The 16897-nt window shown below is 38.6% G+C and overlaps 1 non-coding gene across 1 annotated transcript; it reads left to right on the top strand.

Annotated features, from left to right (window-relative positions):
• The first annotated feature begins 14063 nt into the window (after positions 1-14063).
• LOC112794041 (small nucleolar RNA R71) lies at positions 14064-14171 on the top strand. The gene has a single exon (XR_003198723.1). It is a non-coding gene; the product is annotated as a small nucleolar RNA R71 (small nucleolar RNA).
• Positions 14172-16897: the final 2726 nt, after the last annotated feature.

Genomic DNA, 16897 nt, shown 5'->3' with positions numbered 1-16897 from the left:
AGGAGAATGCTTGGTGACTTCACAAAGCCAACGTCCAAGTTTGATGGAAGAAGCATCTCCATTCCTGCCATTGGAGCCAATAACTTTGAGCTGAAACCTCAGCTAGTTGCCTTAATGCAACAAAACTGCAAGTTTTATGGACTTCCATCTGATGATCCTTATTAGTTTTTAACTGAGTTCTTGCAGATTTGTGAGACTGTAAAGACAAATGGAGTTGATCCTGAAGTCTACAGACTCATGCTTTTCTCTTTTGCTGTAAGAGACAGAGCTAGAATATGGTTGGATTCACAACTTAAGGATAGCCTGGACTCCTGGGATAAGCTGGTCACTGCCTTGTTAGATAAATTCTTCCCTCCTCAAAAGCTGAGCAAGCTGAGAGTGGATGTTCAAACCTTCAAACAAAAAGATGGTGAATCCCTCTATGAAGCTTGGGAAAGATACAAGCAGCTGACCAAAAGATGTCTATCTGACATGTTTTCAGAATGGACTATATTAGATATATTCTATTATGGTGTCTCTGAATTTTCGAAAATGTCACTGGACCATTCTGCAGGTGGATCTATTCACCTGAAGAAAACACCTGAAGAGGCTCAAGAACTCATTGACATGGTTGCAAACAACCAATTCATGTACACTTCTGAGAGAAATTCCGTGAATAATGGGATACCTCAGAAGAAGGGAGTTCTTGAAATTGATACTCTGAATGCCATATTGGCTCAGAACAAAGTGTTGACTCAATAGGTCAACATGATCTCTCAAAATCTGAATGGACTGCAACATGCATCCAACAGTACTAGAGAGGCAGCTTCTGAAGAAGCTTATGATCCTGAAAACCCTACCATGGCAGAGGTTAATTACATGGGTGAACCTTATGGAAACACCTATAACTCATCATGGAGAAATCATCCAAATTTCTCATGGAAGGATCAACAAAAGCCTCAACAAGGCTTTAACAATGGTGGACGCAATAGGCTGGGTAATAGCAAGCCATATCCATCATCTTCTCAGCAACAGACAAAGAATTTTGAACAAAACACTTCTAATCTAGCCAATATAGTCTCTGATCTGTCAAAGGCCACTTTCAGTTTCATGAATGAAACAAGATCCTCCATTAGAAATTTGGAGGCACAAGTGGGCCAGCTGAGTAAGAAAGTCATTGAAACTCCTCCCAGTATTCTCCCAAGCAATACAGAAGAGAATCCAAAAGGAGAGTGTAAGGCCATTGATATACTCAACATGGCCGAATGCACAAGGGAGGAGGAGGACGAAAATCCTAGTGAGGAAGACCTCCTGGGACGTCCCTCAAGCAAGAAGGAGTTTCCTATTAAGGATCCAAAGGAATCTGAGGCCCATATAGAGACCATAGAGATTCCATTAAATCTCCTTCTGCCATTCATGAGCTCTGAAGACTATTCTTCCTCTGAAGAGGATGAAGATGTGACTGGAGAGCAAGTTGCTCAATATTTAGGAGCTATCATGAAGCTGAATGCCAAGCTGTTTGGTAATGAAACTTGGGAAAGTGAACCTCCCTTGCTCATTAGTGAACTAGATACCTGGATTCAGCAAACTCTACCTCAAAAGAAACAAGATCCTGGCAAGTTCTTAATACCTTGTACCATAGGCACCATGACCTTTGAAAAGGCTCTGTGTGATATGGGGTCAGGGATAAATCTTATGCCACTCTCTGTAATGGAGAAGCTGGGGATCATTGAGGTACAACCTGCCCTATTCTCATTACAATTGGCAGACAAGTCCTTGAGACAAGCTTATGGAATAGTAGAGGATGTGTTAGTTAAGGTTGAAGGCCTTTACATCCCTGCTGATTTCATAATCTTAGACACTAGGAAGGAAGAGGATGATTGCATCATCCTTGGAAGACCTTTCCTAGCCACAGCAGGAGCTGTGATAGATGTCAACAGAGGTGAATTAGTCCTTCAATTGAATGGGGACTACCTTGTGTTTAAGGCACATGGCCATCCCTCTGTGACAAAAGAGAGTAAGCATGAAGAGCTTCACTCAGTTCAGAGTCAAGAAGAGCCCACACAGTCAAACTCTAAGTTTGGTATTGTGAGGCCACAACCAAACTCTAAGTTTGGTGTTAAGATCCCATATCCAAACTCTAAGTTTGGTGTTGGGACTACACTAACATTGACCTGATCACCTTGTGGCTCCATGAGAGCCACTGTCAAGCTATTGACATTAAAGAAGCGCTTGTTGGGAGGCAACCCAATTTTAATTATCTAATTTTTGTTTTATTGTTATTTTGTGTTTTATTAGGTACATGATCATGAGGAGTCACGAAAAAATCAAAAAATTAAAAACAGAGTCAAAAACAGAAGAAAAAAATTTTCACACCCTGGAGGACGCACAGGCTGGCGTTCAACGCCAGTAAGATGCATCTGGCCGGCGTTCAACGCCAGAACAGAGCACCATTCTGGCGCTGAACGCCAGAAACAAGCAACATTCTGGCGCTGAACGCCAGGAATGTGCCTAGAGAAGAAAAGCTGGCGCTGAACGCCAGTAACAAGCATGAAACTGGCGTTCAACGCCAGAAACATGCTTTACATGGGCGTTGAACGCCCAGAATGTGCACCACACGGCGTTTAAACGCCAGAATGGTGTGCAAAGGCATTTTACATGCCTATTTGGTGCAGGGATGGAATTCCTTGACACCTCAGGATCTGTGGACCTCACAGGATCCCCACCTACCTCGCCCTCTCTCTCTCTCTCCATTCATGGTCATCCCTTCTGTTTTTCATTCACCACTCACTTCTATCCACTCTTCCCCACTCACCTTCAAAATTCAAAACTCTTTCCCACCCAAACCCACCCATATAGCCGAATACACACATCCCTCCATCTCTTCTTCTTCTTCATCATCTTTTCTTTCTTCTCTTGCTCGAGGGCGAGCAATTTTCTAAGTTTGGTGTGGTAAAAGCATAAGCTTTTTTGTTTTTCCATTACCATTAATGGCACCTAAGGCCAGAGAAACCTCAAAGGGAAGACAAAAGCTTCCACCTCTGAGTCTTGGGAGATGGAAAGACTCGTATAAAGCCGTCATAGCTCAGTGGTAGAACATGTGGCTGCAAATCAAGAGATCCCTGAGATACCTCAGGGGATAACTTGCCCTCCACACAAATATTGGAAGCAACTGAGGGTAGAAACACCAAAATTACTAGGAATCATTCAACAGAAGCAAGGAAGAGACATAGAGGAGCTCAAAAAGCACCATTGGACCTTCAAGAAGAAGACGCCACTAAAGGTGGATTCATTCCTTGTTCTTTATTTCTTTCTGTTTTGGTTTTTAATATTGTGTTTATCTATGTTTTGTGTCTCTACTTCATGATCATTAGTATGTAACCATGCCTTAAAGCTATGAATAAAATCCATTAATCCTTCACCTCTCTTAAATGAAAAATGTTTTAATTCAAAAGAACAAGAAGTACATAAATTTTGAATTTATCATTGAATTTAGTTTAATTATATTGATGTGGTAACAATACTTTTTGTTTTCTGAATGAATGATTGAACAGTGCATATGTCTTTTGATATTGTTGTTTATGAGTGTTAAAATTGTTGGCTCTTGAAAGAATGATGGACAAAGAGAAATGTTATTGATGATCTGAAAAATCATGAAATTGATTCTTGAAGCAAGAAAAAGCAGTGAAAAAGCAAAAGCTTGTGAAAAAAAAGAAGTGGCGAAAAAAAATATAGAAAGAAAAAGAAAAAGCAAGCAGAAAAAGCCAATAGCCCTTAAAACCAAAAGGCAAGGGTAAAAAGGATCCAAGGCTTTGAGCATCAATGGATAGGAGGGCCCAAGGAAATAAAATCCAGGCCTAAGCGGCTAAACCAAGCTGTCCCTAACCATGTGCTTGTGTCATGAAGGTCCAAGTGAAAAGCTTGAGACTGAGTGGTTAAAGTCGTGATCCAAAGCAAAAAGAGTGTGCTTAAGAGCTCTGGACACCTCTAACTGGGGACTCTAGCAAAGCTGAGTCACAATCTGAAAAGGTTCACCCAGTTATGTGTCTGTGGCATTTATGTATCCGGTGGTAATACTGGAAAACAAAGTGCTTAGGGCCACGGCCAAGACTCATAAGTAGCTGTGTTCAAGAATCAACATGCTTAACTAGGAAAGTCAATAACACTATCTAAAATTCTAAGTTCCCAGAGACGCCAATCACTCTGAACTTCAAAGGAAAAAGTGAGATGCCAAAACTGTTCAGAAGCAAAAAGCTACAAGTCCCGCTCATCTAATTATAATTAATATTCATTGATATTCTGGAATTTATAGTATATTCTCTTCTTTTATCCTATTTGATTTTCAGTTGCTTGGGGACAAGCAACAATTTAAGTTTGGTGTTGTGATGAGCGGATAATTTATACGCTTTTTGGCATTGTTTTTAGGTAGTTTTTAGTAAGTTTAAGCTACTTTTAGGGATGTTTTCATTAGTTTTTATATTAAATTCACATTTATAGACTTTACTATGAGTTTGTGTGTTTTTCTGTGATTTCAGGTAATTACTGGCTGAAATTGAGGGATTTGAGCAAAACTCTGAAAAAGACTGACAAAAGGACTGCTGATGCTGTTGGAATCTGACCTCCCTGCACTCGAAATGGATTTTCTGGAGCTACAGAACTCCAATTGGCGCGCTCTCAACGGCGTTGGAAAGTAGACATCCAGAGCTTTCCAGCAATATATAATAGTCCATACTTTATTTGGAAATTGACGACGTAACTTGGCGTTGAACGCCAAGTATATGCTGCTGTCTGGAGTTAAACGCCAGAAAAACGTCATGATCCGGAGTTGAACGCCCAAAAGATGTCATAACTTGGAGTTCAACTCCAAGAAAAGCCTCAGCTCGTGGATAGATCAAGCTCAGCCCAAACATACACCAAGTGGGTCCCGGAAGTGGATTTATGCATCAATTACTCACTCATGTAAACCCTAGTAGCTAGTCTAGTATAAATAGGATAATTTACTATTGTATTAGACATCTTTGGTCTCAGTTTTGTTTTATTCTTCATCTTAGGAGGCTATTGATCACATTAAGGAGGCTGGCCATTCGGCCATGCCTGAACCTTTTACTTATGTATTTTCAACAGTGGAGTTTCTACACACCATAGATTAAGGGTGTGGAGCTCTACTGTACCTCAAGTTTCAATACAGTTATTATTACTTTCTATTCAATTCTCTTCTATTCTTATTCCAAGATATACGTTACACTTAACTTTGATGAATGTGATGATCCGTGACACTCATCATCATTCTCACCTATGAACGCACGTGACTGACAACCACTTCCGTTCTACTCTTGGCCGGGCGCATATCTCTTAGATTCCCCAATAGAATCTTCGTGGTATAAGCTAGATAGATGGCGGCATTCATGAGGATCCGGAAAGTCTAAACCTTGTCTATGGTATTCCGAGTAGGATTCTGTGATTGAATGACTGTGACGAGCTTCAAACTCCTGAAGGCTGGGCGTGATGACAAGCGCAAAAGAATCAAGGGATTCTATTCCAACCTGATTGAGAACCGACAGATGATTAGCCGTGCTGTGACAGAGCATAGGAACATTTTCACTGAGAGGATGGGATGTAGCCATTGACAACGGTGATGCCCTACATACAGCTTGCCATGGAAAGGAGTAGGAAGGATTGGATGACTGTAATAGGAAAGTAGAGATTCAAGAGGAGCACAGCATCTCCATACACTTATCTGAAATTCCCACTATTAATTTACATAAGTATTTCTATCCCTTTTATTTTCTTTTTATTATTAATTTTCGAAACCCAAAACTATTTAATCTGCCTAACTGAGATTTACAAGGTGACCATAGCTTGCTTCATACCAACAATCTCTGTGGGATCGACCCTTACTCGCGTAAGGTTTATTACTTGGACGACCCAGTACACTTGCTGGTTAGTTGAACGGAGTTGTGAGCTTCTCTAACAGTGCCTGGAATTCTTTTATCACAATTTCGTCCACCAAGTTTTTGGCGCCGTTGCCGGGGATTGTTCGAGTATGGACAACTGACGGTTCATCTTGTTGCTCAGATTAGGTAATTTTCTTTTCAAAAACTCTTTCAAAAATTTTTCTTTTCTTTTTCGTTTTTCCAAAAATGTTTTTCGAAAAAATTAATAAAAATACAAAAAAAATTAGAAAATCATAAAAATCAAAAATATTTTGTGTTTCTTGTTTGAGTCTTGTGTTAATTTTTAAGTTTGGTGTCAATTGCATGCTTTTAAAATTTTTCTTGCATTTTTTCGAAAATCTCATGCATTCCTAGTGTTCTTCATGATCTTCAAGTTGTTCTTGACAAGTCTTCTTGTTTGATCTGGATGTTTCCTTGTTTTATGTTGTTTGTTGTTTTTCATATGCATTTTTTGTTTTTTAGAGTCCATGCATTAAAGATTTCTAAGTTTGGTGTCTTGCATGTTTTCTTTGCATCAAAAATTTTTCAAAATTATGTTCTTGATGTTCATCATGATCTTCAAAGTGTTCTTGGTGTTCATCTTGACATTCATAGTGTCCTTGCATGCATCTTGTGTCTTGATTCAAAATTTTCATGTTTTGGGTCATTTTTGTGTTTTTCTTTAAAAATTATCTTTTCCTTATCTCCCTCCAAATTTTCGAAATTTTGGGTTGACTTGGTCAAAAATTTTAAAAATTAGTTGTTTCTTACAAGTCAAGTCAAAATTTCAATTTTAAAAATCTTATCTTTTCAAAATCTTTTTCAAAAATCATATCTTTTTCAATTCTTTTTAATTTTCGAAAATTTCAAAAATCTTTTTCAAAATCTTTTTCTTATCTATATGTCATATTTTCGAAAATTAGCTAACAATTAATGTGACTGGTTCAAAAATTTGAAGTTTGTTACTTTCTTGTTAAGAAAGGTTCAATCTTTAAGTTCTAGAATCTTATCTTGTAGTTTCTTGTTAGTTAAGTCAATTTTAAAATTAAATCTTTTTATCTTTTATCTTATCTTTTTCAAAAATTTTATCTTTTTCAAAATTTGATTTCAAAATATCTTATCTAACTTCTTATCTTCTTATCTTTTTCAAATTTGATTTCAATATCTTTTTCAATCAACTAACTAACTTTTTGTTTGTTTCTTATCTTTTTCAAAACCAACTAACTACTTTTCCCTCTCTAATTTTCGAAAATACCTCTCTCCCTTTCAAAAATTCTTTTTAATTAATTAAGTGTTTCATGTTTTAATTTTAATACCTTGTGATTTTCGAAAATTACTAACCCTTTTTCAAAAATTATTTTCGAAATTTCCCTTTTCTTCTCTTATTCTATTTAATTAATTAATTACTAACACTTCTCTTCACCTCTCTTCATCTAAAAATCCGAACTCATTATATCCCTTGTGTTTGGATTCTTCTCCCCTTTCTTCTTCTACTAACATAAAAGAATCTCTATACTGTGACATAGAGGATTCCTCTTTCTTTTCTTGTTTTCTTCTCTTTCATATGAGCAGGAACAGGGAAAAAGGCACTCTTGTTGAAATTGATCCAGAACCTGAAAGGACTCTGAAGAGAAAATTAAGAGAAGCTAAATTAAATTATTCTAAAGGTAACCTTTCAGAAATTTTCGAACGAGAGAAGTAGATGGCAGCCGAAAATAATAATAATGCAAGGAGAATGCTTGGTGACTTCACAAAGCCAACGTCCAAGTTTGATGGAAGAAGCATCTCCATTCCTGCCATTGGAGCCAATAACTTTGAGCTGAAACCTCAGCTAGTTGCCTTAATGCAACAAAACTGCAAGTTTTATGGACTTCCATCTGATGATCCTTATTAGTTTTTAACTGAGTTCTTGCAGATTTGTGAGACTGTAAAGACAAATGGAGTTGATCCTGAAGTCTACAGACTCATGCTTTTCTCTTTTGCTGTAAGAGACAGAGCTAGAATATGGTTGGATTCACAACTTAAGGATAGCCTGGACTCCTGGGATAAGCTGGTCACTGCCTTGTTAGATAAATTCTTCCCTCCTCAAAAGCTGAGCAAGCTGAGAGTGGATGTTCAAACCTTCAAACAAAAAGATGGTGATCCCTCTATGAAGCTTGGGAAAGATACAAGCAGCTGACCAAAGATGTCCATCTGACATGTTTTCAGAATGGACTATATTAGATATATTCTATTATGTTCTCTGAATTTTCGAAATGTCACTGGACCATTCTGCAGTGATCTATTCAGAAAAAAAAAAAAAAAAAAAAAAAAAAAAAAAAAAAAAAAAAAAAAAAAAAAAAAAAAAAAAAAAAAAAAAAAAAAAAAAAAAAATGATCTGAAAATAAGAAAATTACATGAATATATTCACATCTGGAAAATCATCCATTCTCATGGAAATCAAAAAAACCTGAAACAAGCTATAATGGTGAACCAATAGGCTGAGGCAATAGCAAGCATATCCATCATATTCTCAGAACATGACAAGAATGACAACATGCATCCAACAGTACTAGAGAGGCAGCTTTGGGCTATGATGAACCTACCATGGCAGAGTTAATATTGAACTAGAAACCTATAATCATAGAAATCAAATTCTCATGGAAGGATCAACAAAAGTCACAAGCTTAACAATGTACTGCAAAGCAACATATCATCATCTTCTAGCAAGACAAGAATTGAACAAAACACTCTAATCTAGCAATATATGAGCCACTTTCAGTTTCATGAATGAAACAAGATCCTCCATTAGAAATTTGGAGGCACAAGTGGGCCAGCTGAGTAAGAAAGTCATTGAAACTCCTCCCAATATTCTCCCAAGCAATACAGAAGAGAATCCAAAAGGAGAGTGTAAGGCCATTGATATACTCAACATGGCCGAATGCACAAGGGAGGAGGAGGACGAAAATCCTAGTGAGGAAGACCTCCTGGGACGTCCCTCAAGCAAGAAGGAGTTTCCTATTAAGGATCCAAAGGAATCTGAGGCCCATATAGAGACCATAGAGATTCCATTAAATCTCCTTCTGCCATTCATGAGCTCTGAAGACTATTCTTCCTCTGAAGAGGATGAAGATGTGACTGGAGAGCAAGTTGCTCAATATTTAGGAGCTATCATGAAGCTGAATGCCAAGCTGTTTGGTAATGAAACTTGGGAAAGTGAACCTCCCTTGCTCATTAGTGAACTAGATACCTGAATTCAGAAAACTCTACCTCAAAAGAAACAAGATCCTGGCAAGTTCTTAATACCTTGTACCATAGGCACCATGACCTTTGAAAAGGCTCTGTGTGATCTGGGGTCAGGGATAAATCTTATGCCACTCTCTGTAATGGAAAAGCTGGGGATCATTGAGGTACAACCTGCCCTGTTCTCATTACAATTGGCAGACAAGTCCTTGAGACAAGCTTATGGAATAGTAGAGGATGTGTTAGTTAAGGTTGAAGGCCTTTACATCCCTGCTGATTTCATAATCTTAGACACTAGGAAGGAAGAGGATGATTGCATCATCCTTGGAAGACCTTTCCTAGCCACAGCAGGAGCTGTGATAGATGTCAACAGAGGTGAATTAGTCCTTCAATTGAATGGGGACTACCTTGTGTTTAAGGCACATGGCCATCCCTCTGTGACAAAAGAGAGTAAGCATGAAGAGCTTCACTCAGTTCAGAGTCAAGAAGAGCCCACACAGTCAAACTCTAAGTTTGGTGTTGTGAGGCCACAACCAAACTCTAAGTTTGGTGTTAAGATCCCATATCCAAACTCTAAGTTTGGTGTTGGGACTACACTAACATTGACCTGATCACCTTGTGGCTCCATGAGAGCCACTGTCAAGCTATTGACATTAAAGAAGCGCTTGTTGGGAGGCAACCCAATTTTAATTATCTAATTTTTGTTTTATTGTTATTTTGTGTTTTATTAGGTACATGATCATGAGGAGTCACGAAAAAATCAAAAAAATTAAAAACAGAGTCAAAAACAGAAGAAAAAAATTTTCACACCCTGGAGGACGCACAGGCTGGCGTTCAACGCCAGTAAGATGCATCTGGCCGGCGTTCAACGCCAGAACAAAGCACCATTCTGGCGCTGAACGCCAGAAACAAGCAACATTCTGGCGCTGAACGCCAGGAATGTGCCTAGAGAAGAAAAGATGGCGCTGAACGCCAGTAACAAGCATGAAACTGGCGTTCAACGCCAGAAACATGCTTTACATGGGCGTTGAACGCCCAGAATGTGCACCACATGGCGTTTAAACGCCAGAATGGTGTGCAAAGGCATTTTACATGCCTATTTGGTGCAGGGATGGAATTCCTTGACACCTCAGGATCTGTGGACCTCACAGGATCCCCACCTACCTCGCCCTCTCTCTCTCTCTCCATTCATGGTCATCCCTTCTGTTTTTCATTCACCACTCACTTCTATCCACTCTTCCCCACTCACGTTCAAAATTCAAAACTCTTTCCCACCCAAACCCACCCATATAGCCGAATACACACATCCCTCCATCTCTTCTTCTTCTTCATCATCTTTTCTTTCTTCTCTTACTCGAGGGCGAGCAATTTTCTAAGTTTGGTGTGGTAAAAGCATAAGCTTTTTTGTTTTTCCATTACCATTAATGGCACCTAAGGCCAGAGAAACCTCAAAGGGAAGACAAAAGCTTCCACCTCTGAGTCTTGGGAGATGGAAAGACTCATATAAAGCCGTCATAGCTCAGTGGTAGAACATGTGGCTGCAAATCAAGAGATCCCTGAGATATCTCAGGGGATAAGTTGCCCTCCACACAAATATTGGAAGCAACTGAGGGTAGAAACACCAAAATTACTAGGAATCATTCAACAGAAGCAAGGAAGAGACATAGAGGAGCTCAAAAAGCACCATTGGACCTTCAAGAAGAAGACGCCACTAAAGGTGGATTCATTCCTTGTTCTTTATTTCTTTCTGTTTTCGGTTTTTAATATTGTGTTTATCTATGTTTTGTGTCTCTACTTCATGATCATTAGTATGTAACCATGCCTTAAAGCTATGAATAAAATCCATTAATCCTTCACCTCTCTTAAATGAAAAATGTTTTAATTCAAAAGAACAAGAAGTACATAAATTTCGAATCTATCATTGAATTTAGTTTAATTATATTGATGTGGTGACAATACTTTTTGTTTTCTGAATGAATGATTGAACAGTGCATATGTCTTTTGATATTGTTGTTTATGAGTGTTAAAATTGTTGGCTCTTGAAAGAATGATGAACAAAGAGAAATGTTATTGATGATCTGAAAAATCATGAAATTGATTCTTGAAGCAAGAAAAAGCAGTGAAAAAGCAAAAGCTTGTGAAAAAAAAGGAAGTGGCGAAAAAAAATATAGAAAGAAAAAGAAAAAGCAAGCAGAAAAAGCCAATAGCCCTTAAAACCAAAAGGCAAGGGTAAAAAGGATCCAAGGCTTTGAGCATCAATGGATAGGAGGGCCCAAGGAAATAAAATCCAGGCCTAAGCGGCTAAACCAAGCTGTCCCTAACCATGTGCTTGTGTCATGAAGGTCCAAGTGAAAAGCTTGAGACTGAATGGTTAAAGTCGTGATCCAAAGCAAAAAGAGTGTGCTTAAGAGCTCTGGACACCTCTAACTGGGGACTCTAGCAAAGCTGAGTCACAATCTGAAAAGGTTCACCCAGTTATGTGTCTGTGGCATTTATGTATCCGGTGGTAATACTGGAAAACAAAGTGCTTAGGGCCACGGCCAAGACTCATAAGTAGCTGTGTTCAAGAATCAACATGCTTAACTAGGAAAGTCAATAACACTATCCAAAATTCTATGTTCCCAGAGACGCCAATCACTCTGAACTTCAAAGGAAAAAGTGAGATGCCAAAACTGTTCAGAAGCAAAAAGCTACAAGTCCCGCTCATCTAATTATAATTAATATTCATTGATATTCTGGAATTTATAGTATATTCTCTTCTTTTATCCTATTTGATTTTCAGTTGTTTGGGGACAAGCAACAATTTAACTTTGGTGTTGTGATGAGCGGATAATTTATACGCTTTTTGGCATTGTTTTTAGGTAGTTTTTAGTAAGTTTAAGCTACTTTTAGGGATGTTTTCATTAGTTTTTATATTAAATTCACATTTCTAGACTTTACTATGAGTTTGTGTGTTTTTCTGTGATTTCAGGTAATTACTGGCTGAAATTGATGGATTTGAGCAAAACTCTGAAAAAGGCTGACAAAAGGACTGCTGATGTTGTTGGAATCTGACCTCCCTGCACTCGAAATGGATTTTCTGGAGCTACAGAACTCCAATTGGCGCGCTCTCAACGGCGTCGGAAAGTAGACATCCAGAGCTTTCCAGCAATATATAATAGTCCATACTTTATTTGGAAATTGACGACGTAACTTGGCGTTGAACGCCAAGTATATGCTGCTGTCTGGAGTTAAACGCCAGAAAAACGTCATGATCCGGAGTTGAACGCCCAAAACACGTCATAACTTGGAGTTCAACTCCAAGAAAAGCCTCAGCTCGTGGATAGATCAAGCTCAGCCCAAACATACACCAAGTGGGCCCCGGAAGTGGATTTATGCATCAATTACTCACTCATGTAAACCCTAGTAGCTAGTCTAGTATAAATAGGATAATTTACTATTGTATTAGACATCTTTGGTCTCAGTTTTGTTTTATTCTTCATCTTAGGAGGCTATTGATCACATTAAGGGGGATGGCCATTCGGCCATGCCTGAACCTTTTACTTATGTATTTTCAACAGTGGAGTTTCTACACACCATAGATTAAGGGTGTGGAGCTCTACTGTACCTCAAGTTTCAATACAGTTATTATTACTTTCTATTCAATTCTCTTCTATTCTTATTCCAAGATATACGTTACACTTAACTTTGATGAATGTGATGATCCGTGACACTCATCATCATTCTCACCTATGAACGCACGTGACTGACAACCACTTCCGTTCTACTCTTGGCCGGGCGCATATCTCTTAGATTCCCCAATAGAATCTTCGTGGTATAAGCTAGATAGATGGCGGCATTCATGAGGATCTGGAAAGTCTAAACCTTGTCTATGGTATTCCGAGTAGGATTCTGTGATTGAATGACTGTGACGAGCTTCAAACTCCTGAAGGCTGGGCGTGATGACAAGCGCAAAAGAATCAAGGGATTCTATTCCAACCTGATTGAGAACCGACAGATGATTAGCCGTGCTGTGACAGAGCATAGGAACGTTTTCACTGAGAGGATGGGATGTAGCCATTGACAACGGTGATGCCCTACATACAGCTTGCCATGGAAAGGAGTAGGAAGGATTGGATGACTGTAATAGGAAAGTAGAGATTCAAGAGGAGCACAGCATCTCCATACACTTATCTGAAATTCCCACTATTAATTTACATAAGTATTTCTATCCCTTTTATTTTCTTTTTATTATTAATTTTCGAAACCCCAAAACTATTTAATCTGCCTAACTGAGATTGAGATTTACAAGGTGGTTTGCTGCTGATTGTTCGGTGGTCCTTGGTTTTGCCTCAGGTGAGGTGCTCGGTATGGTTGATTTTGCTGCCTGTTATTGTAATTATTCCACCTCTGATTTCCCTGATTATCTCTGCCTCCTCTATTATTGTTATCCCTCCAATTTTGGTTTGAATTGTCCTGCCATCCATGGTTATTATTTCCACTTTGATTGTACTCTTGGTTGGGGCGGTCATAGAAGTTGTGAGTGGATGCCACCATGTTGCCTTCTTGTTGGAGCTGCGGGCATTCATCAGTGTAATGGCTGTAATCAGCACAAATTCCGCAAATTCTTTGTGGAACTAGTTGTTGGTTTTGCTGCGGTTGAGTTTGCTGAGCTTGTTGATTTAACTGCATTTGCTTCAGCAGGTTGGTCATTTTACAGATGCTTCGATTTAGAGCAGCAGTCTCTATGCCAGAAGATACTTCTACAACGGCCCTTGAACGGCCTTGCTTCTGTCTGTGGTTCCGAGTAGATTCAGCTAAATCACTGATCAATTGCCAAGCTTCATCAATGGTCTACTTCTTCATAGACCCATTGCTGGCACTTTCCAATGTGGTCTTATCTTGGGGTCTCATACCTTGTGTGACATAGCTGAGTAGCACGATCTTGTCAATCATGTGGTGGGGGCATACTTCCAGAAGATTATTGAAGCGCTCCCAGTATTCAAAGAGAGTCTCATTGTCATCCTGAACAATTGTAGAGATATCCTTCCTCAGTTTATCAGTAACTTTAGATGGGAAGAATTTCTCCAGAACTCCTTTCTGAGTGTATCCCAGTTGGATACGTTTGCTAGAGGTTGAGTGTAGTACCACTTTCTTGCTTTTCCCTCAAGAGAGAATGGAAAAGCTTTCAGTAGAATTGAAGTTTCATCAGCGCCATCACGCCTGACAGTAGAACAGGCTGCCTGGAAATCTCTCAAGTGCTTGATAGGCTCTTGAGTAGGTAGGCCATGAAACTTCGGCATCAAATTTAGCAGTGCGGTCTTTATTTCAAAATCCGTAGCTACCACTGGATGATGCGCTTGAAACGGTTGCAGTGTAAAATCAGGAGCTCCTTCCTCCTGAATGGTAATTCTTCTAGCTGCCATGTTTTCTGCATGTAAAACAACGAATCAATTGAACGGGGGCTGGTTTCTTCCTCAGATTCACTTTCAGATCCTCCCTCAGAGCGGACTAACCTACGCTGTTCTCACCTTATTCGTGAAATTGTTCTTTCAATTTCAGGATCGAATATTAGCAAGCACGGATCAGGAAGTGAACGTGTCATTTGATAGAAGAAACACGCAGCTCATAGTAGCAAAATTAAAGAAAATGCAAATAAATAAATTCTAATTAATAAAATAAGCACTCTATTGCAACTCCCCGGCAACGGCGCCAAAAATTGATGAGGTGCAGAAGCTGGTGAATTAAAAATTTATTAAAATGGTTACGTTGCAGGTATAGTTCTTAACTCACCGAAAATCTGCCTATCAATTTAGAAATATGTCACTGAAAGTTTAAATTAAAATTACTAGGAGTTTTAAGTCCCAGGTCGTCTCCCAACGAGTTGCAGAAAATTGTGCTGTTTTATTAATCAGATATTCCAAAAAGAGTTGAGCTAAGTAAATTGGGATTCAAATTGAGGAATTTTAAATAATAAAAATAAGAGGCATTGACTGGGAATTGATTGGTTAGAATCTCTATCATTGATGGTGTGATTGTAAGATTAATTTATAATTAATAGTTGTTCTGTTTGGTTATCCCTTACTAGGTAAGAGAAAGTCAAACAAGTGGAAATGCTAGATCTGTTCACAAGTTGCAACCTACTTAGTTCAAAGGGATTGGCGTCGGTGACAGGATAGCAATCCAACATTTAACCCAATTACAAATTTTTTTTCAATCCTTCCAACTCAAGAGTTCCTTTTAATCAACTCCCCATCAAGTAATGAAACTACTCACGCATTGTAAATAAAGAATCCATGGCACATGAAAGGGAATTAAAAGAAGACATGATTATTGGAATGGAATTTAAATTAAAAAGAAATAATCCTTGCATTAATTAATCATAAAAATATCTGAATGACAAAATTGAACATAACAAAGAACATGGAAGAATAAAACCAAGTTAAGAGAACAAACTAGAGTGATGAAGTCTTGATGAGGAAAATAACTCTTCTCAATGTTCCAATGCTAAGATCAATTGAAAAATTAAAATTCTAAAAACTAGAGAGAAAAACCTAAGAGAGTGAAAAACTAGATCTAAAACTACTCAATGAATGTGTTTCTTGTTTCTGCATATTCTCTCACTCTAGTCTGCTGTTCCGGGCCGAAAACTAGGCCGAAATAGGGTCCAAAGTCGCTGGTTTCAGATTCTGCAGTTTATGCAGATCGCGCATGTCACGCGATCGCGTCGTCCATGCGGACGCGTCGCTGGCGCTTTTCCTCTTCACGCGTTCGCGTCGTCCACGCTACCGCGTTGCTTGTGCTTTCCAATCCGTGTGGCCGCGCAAGCCATGCGACCGCGTCACTTTTCGCTGGTTATCACCTCAAACTCTTGTGTTCCTTCCATTTTTGCTAGCTTCCTCTCCAATCTCTGTCTCATTCATGCCCTATAAAACCTGAAACACTTGACACACAGATTACGGCATCGAATGGAATAAAGGAGAATTAAAATTAAATAATTAAAGTCTCTAGGAAGCAATTTTCAAACATGTAATAAATTCAGGAAGGAAATCTAAATGCATGCTAAATTGATGAATAAGTGGGTAAGGATCACGACAAAACCACACAATTAAACACAATATAAACTATAAAATAGTGGTTTATTAACAACACACAACACAGCTGCAAGAGGAGAGGGGAGAAGAGAGAAGAAACACTATTCATTTCCTCACTTTTTTTCACTATATCTCGAGATTTCCTGCCCTGTTTTTGTGCCCCCTATGAATTTCGAGTTTTTGTTTGGTTTTGAGTAAAATCTTATGATTTTGGGTGTTTAGGTACACTCTAACACTTGATTCCCACTGGGTTTTGATCCAATCCTCTTTTGGTAAGGTGAACATACTTGATCTCTTGTGGTTTTGTGTATATATGAAACCCTAGGTTTGATTTATGGAACATGTGTGATATTAGCTTGAATATTGGAGCTTGTTGGTGATTATTGATGATTGTTGGAGTGATTGGTGGCTTGGATTGAGGTTGAAAGCTTAGCTTGTGCTCACTTGGGGTTTTGGTACATATTTGAATCGGCCAAGGTATGGTTTCGGTTTTCTCTATTTAGTATATAATATTCTTGGATACTTAGGCTAGTAACCCATAGGATAGGTTTGAATTAAAATGGTTGTTGAGTTGTTGAAATTTTGAGGTATGATGATTATGATGAATTGATGAGCTTTGGTTATGTTGATGAAAGGGTTGCATGGTCATTGATGATTTGGAATGATTGACAAATGGCTACATTGATGTTG

The sequence above is a fragment of the Arachis hypogaea genome, chromosome 3 (assembly GCF_003086295.3).
Source record: "Arachis hypogaea cultivar Tifrunner chromosome 3, arahy.Tifrunner.gnm2.J5K5, whole genome shotgun sequence".
NCBI lineage: Eukaryota > Viridiplantae > Streptophyta > Magnoliopsida > Fabales > Fabaceae > Arachis > Arachis hypogaea.
The sequence above is the reverse complement of the archived record's forward strand: the minus strand, read 5'-3'. Positions and strand labels throughout refer to the sequence as shown.